The following is a 25,440-nucleotide window of genomic DNA, read 5'->3' on the forward strand; positions in this document are numbered from 1 at the left end:
AACAGAATAAGGAACATGATGCTTATGAGCATCTCAATGGGTACAGAAAATGTTTGACAAAAAATCAACATTCTTTCAAGATAGCATTCAACAACTGAAAATAGAAAAGAATGTCTTAACCTCAGAAGCTCACACTAGCATTGTGCCTGTGATGGGGAGCTGAAAACGAAATTAAGATCAGGAATATGAATAAAATGTCCACTCTCAGCAATTTTATCCAATGTATAATGTTCTAGCCAGGATAATAAAGTAAGGAAAATAAAATAAAACCCATCAAATTGGAAAGAAAAAATTAAAACCATAAAAACATTAAAGAGATAAAACCATAAAAGATCATTCATATACATTATCCTGAAGAACCTAAAAACAATAACAAAAAAACTATGAAAACTAACCACTAAGTTAAGCCAAGTTGTAGGAAACAAAAATCAATAGACAAGTATCAGTTGTTTTTCTAAGTTTAGCAGTGAATACTCCAAAATGAAATTAGAAAGAGATTTCCATTTACAATAGTATTAAAAAGAGTTAAATATTCAGGAAAAACTTTAACAAGAGAAAGCAAAACGTTAAAAAAGACCACACTCTACAAGCTGTGGTATTAACATAAGGATGCACATACTGCCGTGGAATGAAACTGATGATCCAGAAATACAGCCTTTCATTCACGGCCAATTGATTTTCAATAAGGGCAAAAAGACAATTCAATAAGAAAGCCTGAGTGCTCGCAACAAATGATGCTGGGACAACAAGGATAACCACACTTAAAAGCTGAAGTTGGACCCCTTTCTGCAAGTTATGTGCAGAACTTAACCCGAAGCAGATCATAGGCTTGAAGAAGTATAGGTTTGATTATTTAATAATTTCTTAAATGCAACAATAGGAGGAAACTTAGACTTCATTAAAATGGAAAGCTTTTGTGCATCAAAGGAGCGGGTCCATCTGTAAAAGTAAGAGGACAGTGTAGAGCACAAGAGGAAACATCTCCAGGTTATGTGTCTGAGAATGGATTTGACTTCACAGCAGGAAAATTCATAATAACTCAACAATAAGACTGCAAATTATCCAATTTCAGCAACCCAAAGTTGATCTCTGGTCTCTGCATGCACATGGTCAAACTCTCGCTCTCTCTCGCTCTCTCCCCCCCCCCCCCGAATTGTCCCATGACATTTATTTGAAATGTCTAGGACAGCTGCTTTCCTAGATAGAAAGTAGGTAACTGGTTGTGTGGGGCTGAGGAGAGGGACGGATGAGGAGTGAATCTCAGGGGCAATGAGTACACTCTGCAGTTAGACAGAGGCCATAGCTCTAGGACTCTGAGGTGATGCCAAACACCAGTTCATTACACTCTTTAAAAGGGTCAGTTTTATGATGCTCAAATGATTAGCATTTCAATTGAAAATGAAAGTGAAAGGCTAGAGAAAGATACTGGAGTAGTTTGGGAGCAGATATATGCAAACACCAGCCAGTCTATGTTAGCACTGCAGAGGCTTTTTGGTCATTAGGTTCTCTGGCCGTCATGGGGCGACATGAGGTGGGAATTGGACCAGGTACATCTATTTGCCTAGCTCTGGTTCCCTGTCCAATATTTGCCCATATTGCCAATATTTAGAAGTATGGTTCTGACCATCCTAAAGGTGTCAGCACACATGGACATGAGGGGTGTGTCTGGATGCTGAAGGATGAACAAAGTAAAGCAGATGTTATTCATCCCCAGGGCATCTGGTGTGGGACAATTGTCTATATTCTGTCAATTATATTTTAAATAAATGCTGATTGGTCAGTAGCCAGGCAGGAAGTATAGGCAGGAACCAGACAGGAAGTAGAGGCAGGTCGATGAGAATAGGATAATTCTGGGAAGAGGAAAACTTGGTCTGCAGTCCTGGCCCAGCCACAGAAGAAGCAAGATGTGACTGCTTCGCTGAAAAAGGTACTGAGTCACGCGGCTAACATATACTAGAATAATGGGCTAATATAAGTTATAAGAGTTAATAAGCCTGAGCTAATGGGCCAATCAGTTTGTAGTTAATGTAGACTTCTGTGTGATTTCTTTGGGACTTAACGATTGCGGGAACTGGGCAGGACAGAAACCTTGACAACAGGCATCCTCTCTGAAAACCTCCTTCTTGGGGTGACCTGTTCCTCGACAGGTCTCTGGGGTCCTGAGAGTCCTGGTGTCGCTGCAGGAGGTTTAAGTTTGAGTTGTGTGTCCTCCTCTATGCCTCCTCACTTTGAAGGACTCCATCCCACGTCACAGTGAAGATTATACAGGAACGTGTATACTAAGAGTACATGAAACTTCATTTATATTTAACTTCTGCCTTGAGTCATGCTTGAACAGTTGGCAAAATGATGGACTTTGAGAGTATTTGGTTAGAATTTAATTCATTTTGTTTTTGAATTTTCTGATCTTAGCTCTCTCTCCATCTCTCTCAGTTTGCAAGAATAATTTTGTAAGCTTTTGCAAAGCACTGAGGGCCAGAGCATTGTGACCCCAAGCAGCATAGGGACAGGATTCCTGTGTTTTGTGGCCTGTGAGAACAAAGACTTCCTCCCAGCCCCTGAAAGCTCTTTGAAGGGGTTTTGCCCCACACACCCATGTTTTGAGTGGAAAGCCGCCCCCTGACCCACACATCAGTCTCCCAGGAATTACTCTGCCACCACTTCCGGGTCCCAGATTTGCCCAGCAGGGTGCAGAAGTGGGACATGCAGGTGTTGACAAGGATGAGGAGAGATCGATGAACATGGACGCGGATTCATTCCCTGCTTCAGGACTCATCAGTGGGCTTCCACAAGCACTTTATTTCCCCGTCATATCAGCTGCAGACATCTGCTGCAGCGCTCAGGTCGGCACCACACTGGCCCAATTGAATGTATTACTTGGTTTGTTTTAGGAAGAGAAATGGAAAGGACCTTTGTCCTCTCTCTCTCTCTAAGACTGAAGCAAAAACCAGTAAAATAACACCCGTTGTGGATCCTGACAGAGTAGACAGTGTGCCTCTGGATTCAGATAAGATTCCCAAGAAATTAGATGACTATATCTGCAGCCCTCTGACCCCCCCCACTATCAAGCATAGCAAGAACCCCTAGAGTGTACAAAGTAGGAGGTGAACCCCTGCCCAAGGTGAAAGCTTTTGTTGGACCAGAAACACCAGCAGCCTTATGACTGCAAGTCCCCAAGAGGACTCTCCTACCAGTGTGATCAAGGATTTCCCGTGAGTAAGTGACTGACCATGTGGCAGAACTGGTTTATCAAGAGATGTGGGCCTGTGTTAGCAGGGTTGCAGGTCCTTCCCCAGGCTCTTATAGGAAGGTGTCATGCTGTTTCTAAAGCCACCATGCTTTAGAACCTTCTCTATCTGTCTAAAAGGGACTCTGTGGCTCAGAGGAAGAAAGCAATTTAGCACATTTGGCTAAGTATTAATAGAGTCAGGGCTGGAACTCTACTCCCTCCGGTCCTACGTAGGCCTCTTGCTGTCTGCTTACTCATGATTCAAGGTTGTCACTATGCCCTAAGATTATGTCAGCGTATGAGAACCAATGGTATCAGCCAACTCTCTGCTGTTGACAAAAATATCCGAGACAGACCATCTCAAAGAGAAGAAGACTACTCTAACTCATGATTTTGGCTCATGGCTTCTTGGTTCCATCATTTGGGGCCTTAGGCAAGGCAGAACTTGCCAATAGCAGCTAGGAAGTTTGAGCAGGGCAGTGTCCAATGTACCTTTCAAGACAACAGTCCTTATAACTCAGACCCACTTGCTCCAACTGGGCTCTGAAAGTTTTTTACCACCTTCCAGTAGTTCCATCGGGAGACTAAGTGTTCAACACAGAATCTTCTAGGGCCCTGCTAGAGCTAAAACACAACAGCCCATTTGTGCTACCGAGGACTCTCAGCCCAGTTATCTGTGTCTTTTCACCTGGAGGAATTGAGTGCAGCCCTCGAGGAGGGCCCCCAGGAAAAAAAGGTGAGTATGTAAACTACACAAAAGGGTTAACCCCAGGCCCAACCACTCAGAGACTGATAAGTTCAGGCCATGGCACCCTCACATATAGTACCTTAGCATTTGAGAACACAGTGAGAACAAAATGCCCACCTCACCTCCTGCTGCCATTCTCCCCTGAAGCAGGCTGTGGAGAATCCCTTCCTTCAAACAGAAATATTCACAAAACCCTCACAGGAGAGAACCTCCCAAAGGAGAGCCGTGCCTCTATCACTTAGAGATGCAGGACCCAGAAGAGTCTAAACCAAAAGGTTTCCCCATGTTCCCCAGCAACTACAGTGAAATCACCCAGAATCCGTGTAATGGTGCTTCTGCATGCCTGTCTGCTCTCCATCAAAACTAAGTACAGAAATACACATTTCCATGTTTTGTTGAATCTTCATTTTTAAGATCTGTTTCCTTTAAAAACCTACATTAAGTAACTCAGAGGCTCAGGGCATCACTCAGTAGTATACAGCTCTTGCCTACCATACACGAGGCCCTGGCTTCCATCTCTAACACTGGGGCAAAGGGGAGTAGGAAGGAGAGAGGTAGTGGGAAAGTGCTCAGTTTGTCTTGGTGATAGGCTGTGGGGACCTCAGCCGTGAACCTAGTGATGGGCAAGAAGATAATTACCTTTTCTCCCTATAGAACATACTGAAGACCTTTGGCAAAGGAATGAGTCGGAAAACCACAGGGTAGGGAAGCAGAACAGTGCCAACCTGAAGGACAGGTGCTCTGCTAGTTGCCCCCAGGTCCTCCCGAGTGGGGTCACCTCTCTTAGGCCCACTCCCAGATGTGCTGGTTCTCCTTCTGATAGTCTGATAAAATGCTGACCAAACCAGTGTGGTGGAGGAAAGGGTATATTTGGCTTAGGGGTTACAGTTAACCCTTGACAAAAGCCAAAGCTGGAACTCAAGCCAGGAATCTAGAGGCAGGAGCTGATGCAGGGACCACAGAGGAATGCTACGTACTGACTTGCTCAGCTTACTCTCTTATCCAGCCAGGACCATCTGCCCAGGGATGGCACAGCCCACGGTGGACCGGGCCCTCTCACATCAATCAGCAGTCAAGAAAATGCCTCCATAGACCAATCTGATGAAGGCAATTCCTCAAGTGAGGTTTTCTCTTCCAAGATGACTCCAGTTTGTGTCAAGTTGACAAGAACAGCCAGCACTCCAGAGAAGGAATCCCACAGCCTCATCCTGGCTGGAAATAGTCTGGGCCCTGAAACAGTACTCAGGTCTCTGAGCCTCAGATTCCCACTTTTGACATGAACGGATGAAAGAAGACATCAGCTCGTATTTCTAGACCTACTTGGATGTCTGACTCTCAGGGTTCCCTTACTTCAAAAAGGATTCTAAACTCTCCCTGCCCCCCATTTCCTTGTTCTTGCTCCTTTTCTTCTTTTGTACACAGAAAACTCCTGGTAGGTGTTTGTTGAGGTTTCTGCCTCTCCATTCTCACCTCTAATTTTCTCCACAGCTACCCTGGTCCCTGTCCCCACCATACCACTGAGACTACTTGCCAAAGTCACCAGTTAGTTTCATGACCAAGCCTAAAATCATTTCCCTGTTTGTTGGAGAATATTTGTTACATTTGTTTATGCTGTGGAATCTTTGTTTAATGATGCAAAGATGTGTTGCATTCTTTTATGTTGCATTTGTTTAACTCTGTGAAGCTGTGTTATTTTGTCTGTCTAAAACACCTGATTGGTCTAATAAAGAGCTGAATAGTCAAAAGTGAGGCAGGAGAAAGGGCTAGGTGGGGCTGGCAGGCAGAGAGAATGGATAGGAAGAGAAATCTGGGAAGAAAGAGGAAGGAATGAGAAAAGAAGGGTCCAGTCACCCAGCCACGCAGCCAAACACAGAATAAGAAGGAAAGAAAAGATATATAGAAATAGAGAAAGGCAAAAGCCCAGATGCATAAAAGAGATAGGATAATTTAAGAGAAGTGGCAAGAAGCAAGTCAAGCTAAGGCTAGGCATTTATAAGTAAGAATAAGTCTTCATGTTTTTATTTGGGAGCTGGGTGGTGGGCCCCCCAAAAGTAAAAGAGTAAAAGTAAAAAATAATCAACTACACCTGTTCTTAACTTCCTCTAATTCCCCCTGGCATTTATAGAGTTAACCACCTCTTCCTTCTGGAATGTTCTCTGGCTTCTTTACCTATCACTTTGTAGACGTTCCTGCATCTAACCAGGCAGATCTTTATGCTGTTTCCCCTACTAACTCTCGTACACTAGCTGCGGAGATCAAACTGCCTCTGGACATCTCTATGGTCCTCGTCCTCACCCACTTTCTAAGTGTTTAAACCAATTCATGTTGCTCTTCACAACTACCCAAATGACTTCTCCAATTACAAGGCTTGCTAAGATGCTGGTGCTGGGTTGCTTGTCGCTTATTGTTGCAGAAGAAGAGAAACCCATTTTTAATTGCATGTGGCCAATGGGAGTTGCTGCCTTGGTTTTCTCCTATGAGCTGCCCCCAAACTCCCGTCCTCACCTGGGTCAACACTAAAGACATAGAGGTGGCCCTTGGTCCTTTTTTCTCCCTCACTCTCACTCTCTTGCCAACCTAAGTAAGACCAGAAGGTTTTAAAAAGATTAATAAATTTATTTTGATTAGCAGAGTCCTGCAGTTGTTATGTTTTGGTTCAAGGAGTTGAAGCAAGAACAAAATTTAAAAGACATAGCAAAGGCAAATGTGTGAGATATTTGATACAATAATCATTGACCATAGGGTCAATAACAAGGAGATTAAGTCTCAATAACAAGGGGCTCCAGCACAAGCTTGAACTGACAATTGCTGGGCCAAGACCCTCAAAGACCTGTACCAAGGCTGTGATATCTTGGCACAAAATTGTGGTTCTGGTGGAGTCTCTTGAGAAAATTCTCATACTGGCATGAGGTCCCTCCTTCATAACCACTTGGCTTTATTTGTTGTTAGTTTGCAGAATCTGGACTTGACACAAGTGACTTCATTTTAATTCCGGCAATTTTCACACTCTCCTACCCACACCTGCAATCCTTCAGCCAGGATTCCAAGTACTAACCAGAGCTCTTCCAGTCTGCTACTGGTTTGCCCCACCACCCTTGTCGGTCCCCTGTTACCTCTCCCCAGGGACCACAACACCTTCCAGTTGAGTTTCCTGCCTTCTCATTTGACCCCTTCAATCCATCTTTCCCACCACTGAAAATCAGACTAGGGACCTGGGGGACACATCAGTGAGTAACAGCACTTTTTAGCCACGCATGTAAAATGGGGTTCAGATCCCCAGCACCCACATTACATGACAGGCGTGGCTGAATGTGCCTGCAGCCCCAGCATTGGGAGCAGAAGCAGGCAGACCCCAGAAGCCAGCCTACCTTAAATGGTGAGCTCATGGATCAGTGAGAGATCACATCTGGAATGAATAGGGTCAAGAGTGGCGGAGGAAGACACCTAGAGTTCTTATCTGACCTCTGAGTTCTCAAGTGTGGGTGTGCCTACCCACATATGTACGACCTCCCTCCACACAAACACACCAAGAAGCAAACTCAGATCAAACCACCTTTCTACTTAACAACATGCTCCCAGCCTGGTATCTCTTGGATCTTAGAATAAAATCCACATTTCTAGGGCTGGAAAGATGACTCAGAGGTTAAGAACACATGATGCTTTTTTTTTATCTTAAAAGAAAAAAATCTGCACTTCTTAGCCTCATTTTCAGCCAGCTGACTTCCTCAGTCAGCTCTCATTTCATGTCCACATTCTCTGAGGTGCCTTCCCTATGCCACTAAAGTGTTTTTGCATCATTTGTAGAACCATCTAGAATTTTTGATCCTTATCTGTTCATTTACCATCTCTTTTCCTCCATCATCAAAAGACTGAGACTATCTCTACCTAATTCACTCCCACAGTCTTCGTATCTAGATTAGCATCCCCTACGTAAGGTGGTACTCAGTGCATATTTGCTGGATGAATGAACAAATGAATGTATGATCATCTCAGGAGTGGAGCTTGAAAATCTCCATTGAAAACACATTCAGGAAGCGAGAGATGCTACTTGTATAAGATCTAATGTGTTTCCCAAGAAGGATACAAGAGATGAGTCGCTATTTCCCACGATTAAGGAGGGCAATACTTACCTTAATGGAGTATATCTCTAAGGGTAGAATGGCCAGGCCTGTAACGAGTTTTGAAAAGATGTGGGTCAGTGGTGTTTTTCCTCTGTGTGACCCTGTTCGCGTGACATCGAGACTTTTGTCTTTGTTTCTCCGTGGAGCTGGTCCTGCCTCTAGTGCAACAGCTGGGAGATAAAGTACCTCTATCTCCCTTGAAAGGAATCAATAGGAAGAATGAGCACTTGGCTCTCTCCAAAAGGTCAGCTTGACACCTGATTTCTCAGGCTGCTCTCTTGATCCCCCCTCCCCATTAATGGAGGAGCCTTCTCTTTTCTGGCAGACGACTTTCAAAGAACAAATTTGTAATACAACACGGGGATTAAGACACTATCTCAGAGTTCATTTAGTTTGGCCCCTTGAAGAATGAAGCTTGGGTCCAGAGCCCAGGCCAGTGTGTGCCTGGGACACACATCTGTGTGTGTGGGCGTGAGTGCAGGTCCGAGGAAATGCAGGCGGGGGTGAGCTTCATCAGGAAGAAACTCCACCAATGGAAAAATTGTCTGCAGGTTCACACAAGCTGGAGATTGGCCAGAGCTGTTTAGGTGACCCCAGGCATGAAACATATGTGTACTTTGCAGATTTGGTAGAGGATGCCTTGCTGAGAGCCCATGACCAAGTGACTATATCACTTGCAGTCACTTAATTTTCCTGCTCTAAGAACTGAGCCAGCTAACCAAGTCTTCTGCGTCCAGTTCATTTGGATATTGCTAGGTGCTTGGTTGTAACTGACCCACACACGTTCCTGGAGATGTGCGGTGTGGCTCGGGCTGCCTTCAGCCTTTCTGCACAGTGATATTCCTTTTAAGAAGACCTAATACACAAAACCCCAAGTCCCCAAGTGCAGAGAAACAAACAGCCTGCAGGGCAAGGTTGCCAAGGCCTGGGATCCTAAGGTCTGAAAAACATCTGGGCCCCCCAGACAGCATCCCACCCCCATCCAGTACCTCCCACCTCTCTCAAAGCTGCAGGGAGGATTATCTTTTTTTTTTCTTCAATGAATAGGATGGGCTGTGGACGCCTGGCAGGCCCCATCTGTCCGCAGCCCCAACTCAATTTGATTCCCATTCACTGGCCATTGTTTGCCTCCTTCTTCTGATGAGCAATCTAGAGGGGGTGGGGTGCAAAGGTTTAACAGTTCTCCTTGGCTTAGTGGAGCCAGGACCCCTCCTTCACAGCCCTACCCCTGCCCTTGCCCCTGGAAGGGAGTCTTCTGGATTGGCTCACCCCCAACACGGAACAAAGTTGGCCAGGGGGCTGTGTGGCGATGATGTCGGGGTCCTGGATCGTTGCTGTGGGACCGGTGTAGGGTTTGGATTGGACAGTTAAAATGCACAACCAAATGGTCAGCCCTAAAAGCATACAAGTTGCATTATACAGACTGAGCAGGTCATATTTTGGAAAGTATATTTATATACATACAAGTATGCAATAACATGATGAAAAAAGAGGCCATGAATTTGAGCAAGGAGGAGGATGAGAGAGAGTTTGGAGGGTGGAAAGGGAAGGGAGAAATGCTATAGTCAACATCTGAAAAAGGAAAACAAAGTACTACCAGTGTCAGGTGCTTAGAGGGAGGAGGAGAGGTAGGCCAGGTTAGACCAGAGCCATAAGGGCTTCTGAGTAGATGACTATTACAGCCCAGAGTTGGTAGCTCAGCAACCATTTTACTCCCTTGTATTTTAAAAGCTAATACAGCAGCTCCAGCGACAAATTATGTTTCTAATCCTGCAGTCGGAGCCCTTTAGAATCTGCCTGGACCGTTAGCACAGTCTTGTCTTGGTCTCTTATAAACTGACATCCTGAGTGGTAAGGGGCATAGGGAGCTTCAAAGTTGAAGGGACTTGACTCAGTGTCAGAGGCCCATTTTACAGATAGTATGAGCAAACACTGGGCCTACAGCCGAGCAGGTCAGGTCAAGGCTCTGGGCACAAGAGGGGGCGACTTGGACACTTTCCAGGGACCCTAGCAGTGAGTGGGGCTGAGGTATAGCGCTCAGACACAGGTTCAGCAGGAGAGGAAGCACAGCCTCTAGCATCCTACAGGAGGTGCTCAGGTACTGGATCAGGTGAGGTTGGTCTTACCTCATCTGTGTGGGCAAGACCAGTCAGAGTCAGGAAACCTGGTCTTAAGACGGTCTTGACTTCCTAGACAAAGTTATGTGACCTAGCATTACGCGCACGGGACACTTTTTGTCCTGAAGGGGATGCTAAAATGTGAACGCTTCTTCTTTTCTTAGTCTTCAGTTTTGTGGGTCACAACTTATGTGGGTTGCAGCTGTGTGGGTTGCATCCAAAAACCTCAACCACCTCCCAGCGTCACTGTCTCCAAGGCATTTGGGTCCTCAAACTACAGACACCAGCCCAGTAACTACAGGATGATGTAGGGAAGGTACAAAAATGGCTCACCATAAGCAGAGAGATGGCTTCTAGCCTCTGGTTTCGGGTTGGATAAGACAAGGAACCTCTGCCCAGAGTAAAAATGGAAGAGCAGGTGAATGAGGCATGCTTTTACAGAAGTCAGCTACAGGTGGTGGCTGGGAACTGGAAACAGGTTCATAGGTTCCAAGAGGGTAGACACGTGACATCGGGCAGAGGACAGCTCCAGGAGGAGCTGAGGTGCTCCAGACAGGGCAGGAGAACATGGAATTCATTGCAAGGGAGTCAGAACCTTTTAGCTCCCCATCAAGGTCAAAAGTGTGAAAAGAAATTTCTGCTCATAAAGGTGGCCCCTTCCATGTGATGACTGAGATTGAGGAATTCAGACCTGCAATAGAAGGCATCAACCCATCCTCAAGTGCCTTGGTAATTCTGATGTCTCTCCGTCGATGGATGCTACAGTTGAGTGAAATCCTAAAGGGCTTTCCGTGAAAAGGTGTCCTTGCTGAGTGTCCCATGAGCCCACCTGTGCTCAGAGGCGGTGTGAGAAGAATGTGCACACCTTTGGGAGACAGCACTCAATGATAGCGATAACAGAAGATATGTGAGAGACAAGCAACCTGGTTCCCAGCCCAGCACTCTCCCGGGGCCAAGGGCAGGTTCCCAGCCAGCAGGCTCCCAGGGCTAAGGGCAGGTTCCCAGCCAGCAGGCTCCCAGGGCCAAGGGCAGAGAGCACTAGGAAGGGCAGAGTGCAGGGTCCATGGGCACGGTAGGCTCCACTCTGCTGTGAAGGACGTTTGCCACCTGGAAAGTGAACTGAATGTCACACGTGCTTCTGGTTATGGCACCTGGACAGTGGAGAACTGGACGGCTTCTGGTCACGGCACCTGGAGAGTGGAGAACGCAATGGCACGCGTGCTTCTGGTTACCTGTTGGCTTGCCTATGCTTTTACTTTTCTGAAAATAAAAAAGATTATAGAAAACAAAGAAAGCAATGAAACTGACTGGTATGACCACCATGTCCAATCAGTAGTTCCTTCTCCTACACCACACCCCCACTGCTGTGTTATAAGAGCCTGTGTGTAGCTGGCATGCCCCTTGGCTCTCTCAACTCACTCACCACCATCATTAATTTATTGATGTCTATTTTTCTGGTCTATCTGGAATATTTTTATTAAAAAGCTGAATGCACGTGAGCGAATGGTGTTGGTGTGTGGGTATAACATGGTACCCTACTAAATACAACCTGAAGGTGAACTTGCACGTTTGTTCGTACTGAATTATGCACTCGCAGAGCAGTGCTGTTCTGACCTGCACCACACACATCCAGCACAGTTTTTCCTGGAGTAACACTGTCAGGCGCTGTCTGCTCTGCTGTGGAAGGGTAGAGGGAAAGTACGGGCTCTGAGAAGTGCTCCTTTGCAGCCTTAGAGTTGTCCTATGTGCTTTGTTCACTGGAGTCAGGCTTTTTTTTTAAGATTTATTTTTAGGGACTGGAGAGATGGCTCAGTGGTTAAGAACATTGCCTGCTCTTCCAAAGGTCCTGAGTTCAATTCCCAGCAACCATATGGTGGCTCACAACCGTCTGTAATGAGGTCTGATGCCCTCTTTCTGGCCTGCAGACATACACACAGACAAAATATTGTATACATAATAAATAAATATTTTTTTAAAAAGATTTATTTTTATTTTTAGTGTATGAGTGTTCACCTGCATGTGTGTGTGTGAGCCATGTGCATGCCTGGCATTGAAGGAGACCAGCAGGAGTCATCGGATCCCCTACAGTTACAGATGGTTGGAAACCACCATGTTGGTGCCAGGCACTGAACCTAAGTCCTCTGTAATAGCTGCCAGTGTTCTTAATCACTGAGACATCTCTCCAGCACCCGGAGTCAGGTTTAATTGGACAATCAAAAGAATCTGATAGGTGGAGAGTGGAGCATATGGTGTTAAAGCAGTGTACCTCAATCTGAGCGTACCCTGCTTTGCTGGAGTGGTTTTAGTACCAGAACTCCTAACATACCTTCATTTATTAACAATGCTTTGAAACAGAAACATGTTAAATTCTGGACTTGGGAAAATTAGGATAAATGAAAGGGCAACTCCTAAGCTATGGATGGAGACTGAGAAATTATTGATTAAACGTTGACTATTACACTTGTACAACAAATCAACTACCTTTTTTGCTCTGGGCTTTGGGGCATGCGTGTGTGTGTGTGTGTGTGTGCATGTGTTCATGCATGTGTGTGCGTGCGCATGTGTGTGCATGTGCATGTGTGCGTGAGTGTGTGCATGTGTGTGTGTGTGTGTGTGTGTGTGTGTGTGTGTGTGTGTAGAGGCAGGTGAATAGTTTTCAGGAGTCGGTTCTCTCCTCCCACTATGCTGTTCTGGAAACCAAACTCAAGTTGTCAAACTTGGCACTAAACATGCCTGCCGAGCCATCTTGGTGGTCCCTGTAGCACAGTTATTATGTTCATAAACACGCAGGTGGTAGCTATGGGGTCACCTTCACGCTTTACTTAGTTTGGCCGTTTGTAAGCATTACCTTCTGGCTCGCAGGTTGGCACATCAGAGTCGCACTGTTGAAATCTAGTCCATAGACCATTTGTGACTACAGCAGGAGCAAGGCATTAAACTGCAGCCTTCTTCTTGTCAGTTATTTGGAGAGGACATGGTCTCTGTGGTCTAGGGCCTGAAGTGGTGTTCTAAGAGCAGTTACCCAAGGAGCATGGACCTTGCAGGAAATGCAGAGATACTCGGTCACGGACTGAGGATGAATAACATGTGTGACTTGTGCTCGTTACATCCGTGGTCAGTTCTCACAGTATGAACCATGGTCCCCCATCTCAACCAAAAAAGATCTCCTCTGAAACACGAGTGTAGATTTCTGTTCCTTGTGACGCTCTTGGGTGCATCTTGAATTTATTCTCCTCTGTGAAAGGGGGACAGGGACTCATTGTAGCTTAGACCTGCCCTACTTCAAGTTCCCTGGGCTGCACACTCAAGTTTTTAACAATTTAAGCAGGTAGCTGGAAATGTGACTAACAGCAGAGGAGGCATAAGAGATGAGGTTGCTCCTTAGGTTTGCAAGCTCTCCACCCTGGCAGAGGGCAGCCCTACCCCAAACTGAACACCCTGGCACCTGAGGCACGTTCTTTCTTTCAGAGTATCCCACATCCATTATCGTCGTGGATGCTCACAATGCCCAAGTGAGGTGAGCTGGAAAGCAATGGAGGCCCCATTTGGCAGAGGTTAAGTGGCTTTACTGAGGTCGTCATTCTAGTAACAGAATGAGCCAAGAGCCTGGGCCTCTCGGCTAGGACACCTGGGACATTGCTGTCACACACACACATACACACAGTACCCATGCACGCTTACACTTATGCACACACACAACATTTGGATTGTTAATAAGGCTTTTTATCTAACTGGTGATCCCAAGGCCTTGAGAGCAAGGACCGGTTTTCCTTTCTAGGAATCTCCTATTAACGAAAACAATTAATTACTTTCCAGGTTGGGGCCTTTCTTCATTCCCAGGATGGCCAGACCACTCTGTCAGGGCTGCAGCACAGTTAAGAAAGAAAAGAATACCATTTACTCAAAACCTAACCGCCACACATCAGGCCATGTTAGACCTCTCAAACTGGCCTGCACATGGCCACTTATATAAATGGGAACAGTATGACTGTTATTTTGCAGACATTGCCATAAGCTGGCCACTCTGCTGGGCTTCTCCACAAGGTCATTTAGCTGGCACACCTGTTTTACATGGAGGTGCCTCACGATCTTCCTGCAGGGAGGGGCCTCACACCCACCCTGTGTAGAGTTTGTGAGGGCCCCTTGGGCTTTCTGCCTTTTGGTCTCAGTACCACCCACTTCAGGAGGCCTCTCCCCTGCTCTTTGCATCATGCCATTCCAGGCTACACAACACAGAAGTGTATCGTCTATACCAGTAACCCAAGAACGTAAGCCATAAGGCAGCCAGCTAGATAGAATCAGGGCCCGAAACTAGGAACAAAAAATCAAACTTAGGAGTCATTGACAGACCAAGGGACATTGACAGACATGACAAACCCATGGGGCTTCCTGGAGGAGGTGGGCTGAGAATGAGGAAAAACAGACTTCACTTCTGACTGGCGCTGGAGGCTTGCCTCCCCTCCCCCTCCCCCTTCCTCTCCTCCCTCTCTCACAGAGATGGGCAGTTTAGCAGCGGCCGGCTTCTTCCGCTTCTCTTTTATTTCCCTTTCATTTCAAAAGTCAGAAGGAGACTGGAGCTGGGGTGTGCGCAAGGGCTTCGCGCAAAGCCCCAGCTGACTGGCACCACAGAGGATAAATGACTAGGGTCGCCACGCGGCAGGTGTTACACAACTTGTCTGTGTTGGCTTGAGACCTTGGTGATCCGCCTCTAATTGAAATCGCTTTCCCTGACCTCCTCCATAAGCCGGGCGTCTGTTTCCCGCCAGCGGAGGGGCGGCTGAGGTGGACGGAAATCCCTGCAGAGGCTGTGTTCTGTGGCTCATCTCTGCTCTCCCTCCCCCGGCCGGCGGCAGGGGCCTGGCAACGCCCTCCATGGCCTGTTTTAGATTATTTAGGAGAGGGCTTGGGGTGGGATTGTTGATTGGCATTACAATTTAAGAAGCTACCTTTACTTTCCTGGGCCTAAGCCCGGGGGTTCTAGAGATTGGGCAGTATGTGGAGTCAGCCTGGTACGACCTGGCTATCTGTAAAGTACGTGTATTGCAAACGACCTGAGTCCAGACTCTTCTTCACATAGGTGGCAAAGCGCATCTGCCCGCTTCTAACATGGGGTAAGTTAGGAGTAAATACTTCTACCCCTAGTAATATTCAGCTGCTGCCAAGAAAACACAAAGGAAAGCACCTCTTCACTTCCTCTCATTAGAAATTGCTTGCTACTTAGGACTTAGGACATAGAACTCTGGAAGCTGGCTGTGGAGCACACCAGCGTCCACCTCATAAAATGGAAAAGAGAAAGCATATTCTGCAAACGGTGCTGGCATAACTGGATATCAACTTGCAAAAGAATGAAAATAGACCCATATATATCACCACACACAAAACTCAAGTCCAAATGGATCAAAGATCTCAACGTAAAACCAACCACACTGAATCTCATAGAAGAGAAGTGGAAAGTATGCCTGAATGCATTGGCATAGGAGATCACTTCCTAAATATAATCCCAGTAGCACAGACACTGAAAGAAACAATTAATACAAGGGACCTCCTGAAACTGAGAAACTTCTGTAAAGCAAAGGACATGGCACGGTCAATAAGACAAAACGACAGCCCACAGAATGGGAAAAGATCACCAACCCCACATTGGACAGAGGGCTGATCTCAAAAATATACAAAGAACTCAAGAAACTGGTCAACAAAAGAAGAAATAATCCAATAAAAACAAGAAGTACAAACATAAAAAGAGAACTCTCAACAGAGGAATCTAAAATGGCTGAAAGACACTTAAAGAAATGCTCAACATCCTTAGCAATCAGAAAACGCAAATCAAAACAACTCTGAGATTCCATCTTACACCTATTAGAATGATCACGATCAAAAACACTGATGATAACTTATGCTGGAGAGGTTGTGGGGAAAAGGGAACACTTCTGTATTGCTGGTGGGAATTCAAGCTGGTACAAGCCTTTTGGAGGTCAGTGTGGCGATTTCTCTGAAAATTAGGAAACAACCTTCCTCAAGACCCAGCAATACCACTTTTTGGGTTTATACCCAAAGGATGCTCAATCATACCACAGGGACATGTGCTCAAGTACGTTCTTAGCAGAATTATTTGTAATAGTTAGAACCTAGAAACAACCGAAATGCCCCTCAACTGAAGGATGGATAAAGAAAATGTGGTACATTTACACAATGGAGTATTACACAGCAGAAAAAAATAACATCTTGAAATTTGCAGGCAAATGGGTAGATCTAGAAAATATCATATTGAGTGAGGTAACCCAGACCCAGAAAGACTAATATCATGTGGACTTGCTCATAAGTGGTTTTTAAACATAAAGCAAAGAAAACCAGCCTTCAAATCACAGTCCCAGAGAACTTAGACAACAATGCAGGCGCTAAGAGAGACTTACATAGATCTAATCTACATGGGAAGTAGAAAGTAGAAAAAGACAAGATTTCCTGAGTAAATTGGGAACATGGGGATCATGGGAGAAGGTTGAAGGGGAGGGGAGAAGAAGGGCAGGAAGTAGAGAAAAATATATAGCTCAGTAAAAACAATAAGAAATAAATTTTAAAAATAGCAAAAAAAAACCCTACATTCCTGTTTTTTACATCTTGTGTGACTTGAGATTGGCCAATCTCACAAAAAAAAAAAACAAAAAAAAAACCAAAAACAAAAAAAAACAAGCACTGCGGAGTAGATGTACGTGGGGATGCTCTGGCGACAAGAATGAAGGCATCATTCTGCTCCAGAGGTTAGGATGTGGAGTTCACTGTGAAGAACCAATAGACCAGCCAGCTACCCACCGACAGGTCCTTTCCCAACCTCAGGAGCCCATTTCCAAACAGTTTCAGAACTTTAAACTGAAGGGATAAGTCACTTGCCTGACTGTATTCTTGAGTAAGCTTGGCTGGCGTGAAAGAAAGGGTCATGGAGTTCCATGGGGCCAGGGAGAACCAGCTAGCGTAGGCTTCCACACCACATGGCCCTCCCTGGCTTACATACCCCACTAAGGCATGTTAATTGGCAAGCTGGTGAAACTAAGCTTGAACCTTCTAGCCCCACCCTTCCTCCCTAACCTCAGTTGGGTGACACTGTGTGAATGTCAGTGTTCCTAACAGCAAATTCTTTTTGGATTTAATTGCCATTCGGCAGTCTTGTATATATTTAGTTAGTTTAAACTTAATAAAAAAAAAAACGGATGGGGGGGTAAGGTAGCCACTGGTCCTTTCTAGGAAAAAAAAATTGTATATGTGTGTGTGTGTGTGTGTGTGTGTGTGTGTGTGTGTGTGTACAGGCATGTATATTCACAAGTGTGTAGACATACATAGAAAGGCCAGAAGGGGCATCAGATCTGCTGGTGCTGGAGTTACATGTAGTTGTGAGCACCATATTGGTGCTGGTACCTGAATTCTAGTTCTCCTTAAAAACAGTGAGCACTCTTACCATCTCTCCAGCCCGTGAAATACTCAGAGAGCAGTGATCTTATTCTGGTGTTAGTAAGCCTGCAACTAAGAGAGACTTTTGAGGGATTATCATATCTGAATCAGCTGACAAATTATCAGGCAATACGTGAGTTGAATGTAATCTTCTGTTTGAATGTCCTTCTGTTTGTCTGTTTGTCTGTCCATCTATTCGTCTGTTTGTCCATCTATTCATACATACACCACCTACCTTACCATCTATCATCTATCTGCCCATTTGTCTACCACTACCCACCCAGCAACTATCTACCAATCAGTCTAACCACCTACCAAGCACGCCCCGTACCTACACACCAATTTATCCAGTAACCTGCCATCCATTCTTCTACCTCCTCACCCATCCTACCCTTTGACCCACCCACCCATCCTTCCATTTCTTCACACACACACACACACACACACACACACACACACACACACACAGAGGCCCGCACACATGCACGCACGCACACATACATACATCTCCTCTGAGCTTTTCTCAAGCAAGCATTAGGTGCTGGAATAACATCATAACATCATTCCAATTATTTGCTTCTTAGTTACCTGGTAATTGATTCAGTAAACTTGTTCAACAGGTGTTTGCTGAGCATCATCTATCGTGGGCTCTGCCCTTCATGGAGGCTCGTGGAGAACAGGAGGATGCAGAGAGAATTCTGTCTGATCCCGAGAAGTTCCCAGCTGAGATAGGAAGTCCTTCAGTTCTGAAGTAGGAAAATCAACACTGCACCAGGGTCCACAGGGCCAGAACTCTGACTTGGGAGCTTTGTGTACGTAAGGACACCCCTGGCAGAAGGCAGGAATAAGCTACGCCTCACATCTCAGTTTCTCATCTTCAGAGAAGGGGGGCACCCAAACTTGGAGAAATAGTACGATATTAGAGTGAAGTCATAAACATAAAACATTAACATGTAATTCCCTTATGCTTTTGAAAAATTACTTCATAAACGCAAAGTAAAATATTTTTCCCTTTTTATTACCTGACAATTACATATTAAGAATTTCTTTTTATGTTTAAAAACATATGCAAGCCGGAGAAGGCAGACGCCGAAATGTAATTGCTTTCCTTCTATAAGAATCAGATGTCATTTGCTTCCAACTCAACTCTGAAAAGAGATAGGAAAAAGCAAATTGTTGTATACATTAAATTTGGAAACATCTGATAGCTTCCCTCAATTAAACTATTTAAATGGAAAAAGATTGCTGTACAGCCCTATCATATCCCACTGAATAAAACCTCAGCTGAGGCAAATTGGCAGTGGCAGGTACCAAATGCATCGGCAAGAATGAGATTGGACAACCCAGTGGAGGTCATTGGTAATTGTTATTATATGCAATATCGCACTGTCAGAAACAGAAAGGAAAAACAACAGCACCTCAGCAGCAAGCAGACCAATGCAGGGGACATGATGGGCTCAGCATACCGAGGGAGAGCTACCAAGCTACGGTAACTGAGGGGCATCAGGGGAGCCTAAACTCTTCATGGGGTTGGGTCAGGGGGGGCTTTTGCTGCTTGGATATGCTTGGCCTGTGTGAGCTCAACTGTAGCTCATCTCATCAGTAGACATTTGCCTGTTAGCCATCGAAGAGGGGTCTCGGGGTGGCCCTGGACCACAGAATGGGACCCTGAGAAGGCGTGTAAGAAAGGGGAAGGCAAGGTTAGCATTTGCTGTGTGTTTGCTCTGAGTTCTGATCCTGATTCAAGTGACTCAATGTTGTATGTTTGTTTGTGTTTTGTTTCCCCACACAGCTTTCTAAATGCTGAGAAGGAGAAGGAACAGATTTGCTTGTTCTCACGTTTCAGGTGCCCTTGTGAAGCTTTCAAACTTAAGAAAGAAGAGGCCGGAGCTGGTTGAAGCTGACTGGGACCTAAGCAAGCCTGGCTGCCTGAGACTACTACTAAGCCTGGATACTGCATCTTGTTTTGGATTAGAAGATGAACTAGTTGTTGTAGCATCCTGTGCAGGCGACAGATGTGGACCAGCTGCTGTGACCCAGTGCTAGATACATGGACCAGTTGCTCCACCCAGCAAAATCCCAGCAAACTTCTTTAAAGACCTCGAAAGAACAGTATTCAACTTCATTTGAAAAAGCAAAAAACCCAGGATAGCCAAAGCAATCCTGGGCAATAAAAAAACTTCTGGAGTCATCACAATCCCTGACTTCAAACTCTACTACAGAGCTGCAGTACTGAAAACAGCCTGGTATTGGCATAAGAACAGAAAGGAGGACCAATGGAACCGAATAGAAGACCCGGATATCAATCCACACATCTTCGAACACCTGATATTTGATAAAGAAGCAAAAAAGAAAATCAAATGGAAAAAAAGAAAGCATATTTAACAAGTGGTGCTGTCATAACTGGATATCAACATGTAGAAAAATGGACCGGCTACTGTGACCCAGTGCTAGATACATGGAAATGAATTTGACTATTGTCTTCATCAGTATTCTATTGCCACGAAGAGACACCACGACTACGACAACTCTTATAAAAAGAAACACTTAATTGGGGCTGGCTTACAGTTTCAGAGATTTAATCCATCGTCATCATCATGGCAGGGAGCATGGTGGTATGCAGGAAGATATGGTGTGGAAGAAGCAGCAGAGATTTCAACACTTGGATCCACAGTGAGCAAAAGAGAGTATCGCTGGGCTTGGCCTGGGTTTTGGAAGCCTCAAAGCCTACTACAGTGACGCACTTTCTATTCCCACAAGCCCACATCTCAGGAATGACTAAGTATTCAAATATATGAGCCTGTGGGACCATTTTTCTTCAAGCCACATAACCATCATGTCACCATTTCTGCAGTCCACAGCTGATGTGCAGCCGCAGTCAGTACAGCAGCACCAATGCAGGATGCTGCCTGTCCTCTGGGGTCAATCAGGAATTCTTACCTTGAAACAGGATGAATGTGACCATTTTCGTGGACCTTTGGGGCGCTACCTGAAAGTCCAAGGTTTCCTAACATATGAAAGATCTGTAGTTCTTCTTAAAGAAGGGGATGGGTGAGGAGACAACGCTGGCCCAGGCCTCTGAAGTCATGAAGCTCACAGGCCAGACAGTGGATCAAACTGTCTGGAGTCAACACTACACGCCTCTGCCTCCTGCAGGTAGTGCTTCTGGGTGCTAAGAATGTCTGGTCAATCCATGCTACTGTAACAAAACACCACAGATGGAAGGGATCTGAGGGTGGGGCTGAACCAAGGCACATTTACCCTCACAGTCCTAGAGACAGAAGAATCCAAGATTAGGGTACCAACACATCGTTGGTCTTCCTGGTGCCCATGGGGGGGCTCTTGGTTGTCGTGTTCTACACTAGGGGGATGAAGCCGGTGTCCTGGACTATGCTATCCCATGGAATCCTCTAGAGACATTTGTGGTTTTCCAGGCGCCCTCCTATGTCATTTGAAAAAGACTACCAGGACAAAGTTCGGAGTCTGCGCTGGATAGTTTTGTACCGAGTTCATACAAGCTAGAGTCGTCTGAAAGGACAGAACTGTTGTTGAGAAAATGCCTCCATTAGATCCAGCTGTAGGACAATTTCTTAATTAGCCATCAGTGAGGAGGGCCCAGTCCGTTGTAGGAGGTGTCATCACTGGGTTGGTGGTCCTGGGTTCTATAAGAAGCCTGAGCATGGTGAACAAGCAAGTAAGCAGCCTCCCTCCATGGCCTCTGCATCAGCTCCTGCCTCCAGGGTCCTGCCCTTCCTGAGTTCCTGTCCTGACTTCCTCTCTGAGCAGTGAAGTGGAAACATAAGCCAAATAACCCTTTCTGCCCCGAGTTGCTCTGATCATGGTGTTTCATCACAGTGTAGTTACCCTAAGACATGCTCCCCTCCCCCAGCTTCTTAAAGCCAACTTTCTGGGGGATTTGTGGGCAGGTCTTCTAGAGACAGGCTCTCTATGTAGGATACACTGCAACCCTGCCAGGTTTCACTGAAGAAGTTTTCAGATCAGGACACTCGGATGGTGCAAGGCTCCCTTCAAGTCAGGCCTCAGGGCCTGCCTGCTTCTTTAGTTTGAACGTCTGGCATGTGCCGATCCCACCAAAAATTTAGCTCAGATCTGCCTTATTGGAAACAATGTGTTTCATCATTGAGCTGCCTGTACCTTCTCCATATGACCACCCAGCAGCACACTCCCCGCAAGAAGAGTAAATGAATAAATAAAAATAACGTGCCCTTCCAATGAACAGATGACCCATGGAGAAGACCCGGTGTATTCCAAGATTTACACTGAATTCCTGCCCTTGTTTTTCTCCACATAAAAACCTTTAGTTTGTTTTTCTCTTCTCGCCACTCTTGTGTAGCCTATGCTGGGTAGCCTCTAGTTTCCATGCTGCCGACACTGACCTCAAACTCCTGATCCCCCTGTCCCTACCTCCCAGAGGCTAGAACTACAAGTGTGCATCCCCCAGCGCGGGATGAAAAGATACTATTTGCTAATTATTTTATTTTATTTATTTATTTTATCTTTTACTCTGGTGAAAGAGTCTTTAACCTATGTAGATGTCTGTGCCCTAGGTGAATGCCTGGAGGCCTGACGAAGGCATTGGACCTGCTGAAACCAAAGTGTTGGGTATTTGGGTTGTGAGGCATCACGTGGGTACTGGAAACCAAACCTCTGTCCTCTATAAAAGCTGCACCATACGCTTAAGGCTCCGGCCCCTTCTATTTCTCTCATTTGTTCCCACGGTTCACCTGTCCCCTGCCCTGAGAATTAGGAATACACGAAAGACTCAGGGCCTGGATTCTGCCCTCGTGGAACTGACAGCTCAGAAGGGAAACACACACTAATCAAGTCTGCGTCCTCCCACCCGGGGTAAAGAACCAAGGCGGTAGAGCTGCTGGGGGGGGGGGGGGTAAAGGTGGTGTTTGAGGCGGGTGTGAGCAGAAGCAAAGAATTCTAGACACAGGGGTGAGCAGGGCTATCCACATATAGACATCCACAGGATGTATAGTATGTCAGGCATCCAGATGGCAAAGAGGAACCTCCGGGCTCTCCTGGTAGAAAAACAATCCCTTCTTCTGTCCTTAACACCAAGTCCTGGGCATTACGGTTATGAGTGGCACCAGGTCGGTGTTTTACCACAATGAGCAGAAGGATCCCATGCAGCCCCGACTGGCTCTGGCCTTCCAATCCTCCTCAGGTTTACCACTGTTTAGGGCTATTTAAGTCTAAAGAGATCTCTCTAGTAATAGGCCTTGTTGGTCCTGCTTGATATTCATTCGTCATCAAGCCACAGGGTCCTCTGGGTCAGGCCTGAACTTGGGGACAAGCACTAAAGCCTGGCCTGGTGGCAGTTCCAGCCTCAGATCAGAAGTCACACGGCCACTGCTGTGTTAGGGGCAACAGACAGGTGTAGGCTGTTGCCTGCAGCGACGCTGATGGACTGAAGGAGAAAGGAATTTTCTGAAAGATAACAGGAGGCTCACAAGTCTGAAGAGGTTAAAAGAAAATGGATGGTGAAGGAAGGGAGGCATAGCACAGACCCAGTGAAGCTCACAGGTGAGCCCCCATACTGTCTTCACCACCTGCCAGTGAACACTGAATACTTGGTCCTGCCACAGCATTGAGAACCGCTGTGGCGATCTTGACACCCTTGGGTCCCTCCTTCTAGAGCTCACACCCTGCAGGAGGAACCACTGGATCAGTGAGATCTAGGTTACTCCTACATCAGAGCTACCAGAGGAGCGGGTAGCCATGGCAGGATAGCAGGGGTCACTGGCTCTAATCAGGTAACAGTGAACACCCAGGGTCAAGGGTCAAGGTGAGAATGAATGATGGAGGAGGGAATGTTCAATAGTGTCCAGCAAAGGGAAAGAACGCTTCTGCCAACTCAGCAAGAACTTTCAGCTTAGGCTCCAGAGAAGGCCCCGCTGGGAACCCTTGGGGAAAATGCTCATCACCACCAGGACCAACCCAATGATTTATCTTGGAGGAGGAAAAGATCCAGATGTTTCACAGAAGATGATATTGCTATTCAAGGCCACCTTTGCCTCCAGAGGAGAGTAGATCCTGTTTAGGGACCATCCCTTGGTGTTGCTAAGCACTTTGCTGCATTTGAATGTGGAAATTAGGTTTGGGACTGGGGCTTGGAGGAACAGGATGCTAGAGAAGGAATTTGGAGGCACCTGGAGGGAGGAGGAAGTAGCAGGTGAGCTGGAAGAGCTGGGAAGTGGGGGACGGCAAGAGAGAAGCTTGAAGGAGCCCATGCAAGGTCCTTGGTGGAGAGTAGAAGACAATGGGGAGCTGGCTAGAAAACAAGACAGCCTGCTATTTGGGCATACGTCTCATGGAGTCACCTTCAAATTGAGAAAGAGGCTATGTCCCATCTGGCTCTCTGCAGTATTTCCTAGGGAGTGCTCCCTGGGAGGAAGAGATGATCAGGACACTGGATATTTCTGGGGGTTGAGAACACCAGGTCCTAGAATTAACAAGTTCATCCATATTGTAATATGAATGGGGTTTGGCTAACACGGGACCTCTACCCCTGAGAGTTCCCACTACGTCTGTGTTATAGACATAACTGCTGATGGAGAGTCAAGCACTGAGGAGCAAGGACACTGGCAAGTTTGGTGTCATTACAAAGGTGGATCTGTGTGATTGTGACAAGCTCCACTGCCTGGAAGTAGAGATGGACAAGGCATGAACAAGGATAGACTCTGAGCTCAGAACCTGAAAGGCTCAGCTAAGCCAGCTCCACACTGCTCGGGGTACTGAAAGATAAACACTGGTACATCAAAGTGTTAGACTTTGTTGACAGCAATTCAAGAATTGGGCAGCTCCAAACAGGAAGTGGAGGAAGAGTATAGGTTGAACATAGAACAAACCAACTATCTGACAGGCTATGTTAAAAAAAAAATGGTGTCTTGTTTGCCCAGTCCTGTGGGAGGTTCAAAACACCTAATTAGTAGCCAGTTGGCCACCTATGACTTTCTGGCTTTCCTTTAAATGGGTGATTTTACGGCACTGAATCCAAATCGGGGTTTTGGTTGGGTTATGTAAGAGTCCAAGGTGTTAGGATCATTTCAGTCATATGCTCACATCCTCTTTAATTATTTTAGCACAGGCAACTGGCACCTTGGTCCTCATTCTACTACTACACCTAGTTTGAGCTGTATTCCTAGTTCAGCCAGCATTCCTAAAACCCAATCTACGTAATAGGCACCATTTAGGACACTTCTCGGTCATTCACTCATGTGATGCTCATATCTCTTTGACGAGAGCTCCCTTATTGCCTCCACCTTGCATATAGGGAAATCGAGGCATGGTGAGGCTTATTCTGATCTCCCCGGGCATGCGTAGACACGTGTTAATTTGCTACTTTCCAGCAAGCAGTGTGCTCTGGTGTGTTGGAGTGTTCTCTGAGGATGGTAGGACTGTCCAGAGACCTCATACATAGCAACCCCCTGTTCATGCTTCCTCGGTCATCCTCAAGACAACATTGCTATTTCATCCCTGTGTCCCCAAAGCACCTGCAGTGCCTGCCGTGTGGAGCGTGTCAAGTCAGTTTTTGGAGAAAGGTGAGCCACAGATTTCTAGGCAGAGGAGCAGTGTGGGAAACAGAGTTTGGGGAGGTTTCACTGACTGGAAGAATTTCATGGGGGAGATCCAGGAAATGGGGCCCTGTGGTTCTCAGCCGTACCCATGGTAGGGGCAGAATCTGTTGAGAGAATCTGACATGACCTTGCCTCTCTGCCTTCTAGCGCTGCCTTCTGAGTATTCTGAGTATATCTT

This window comes from Myodes glareolus, chromosome 13, assembly GCF_982192425.1.
Source record: "Myodes glareolus chromosome 13, mMyoGla1.1, whole genome shotgun sequence".
Taxonomy (NCBI): domain Eukaryota; kingdom Metazoa; phylum Chordata; class Mammalia; order Rodentia; family Cricetidae; genus Myodes; species Myodes glareolus.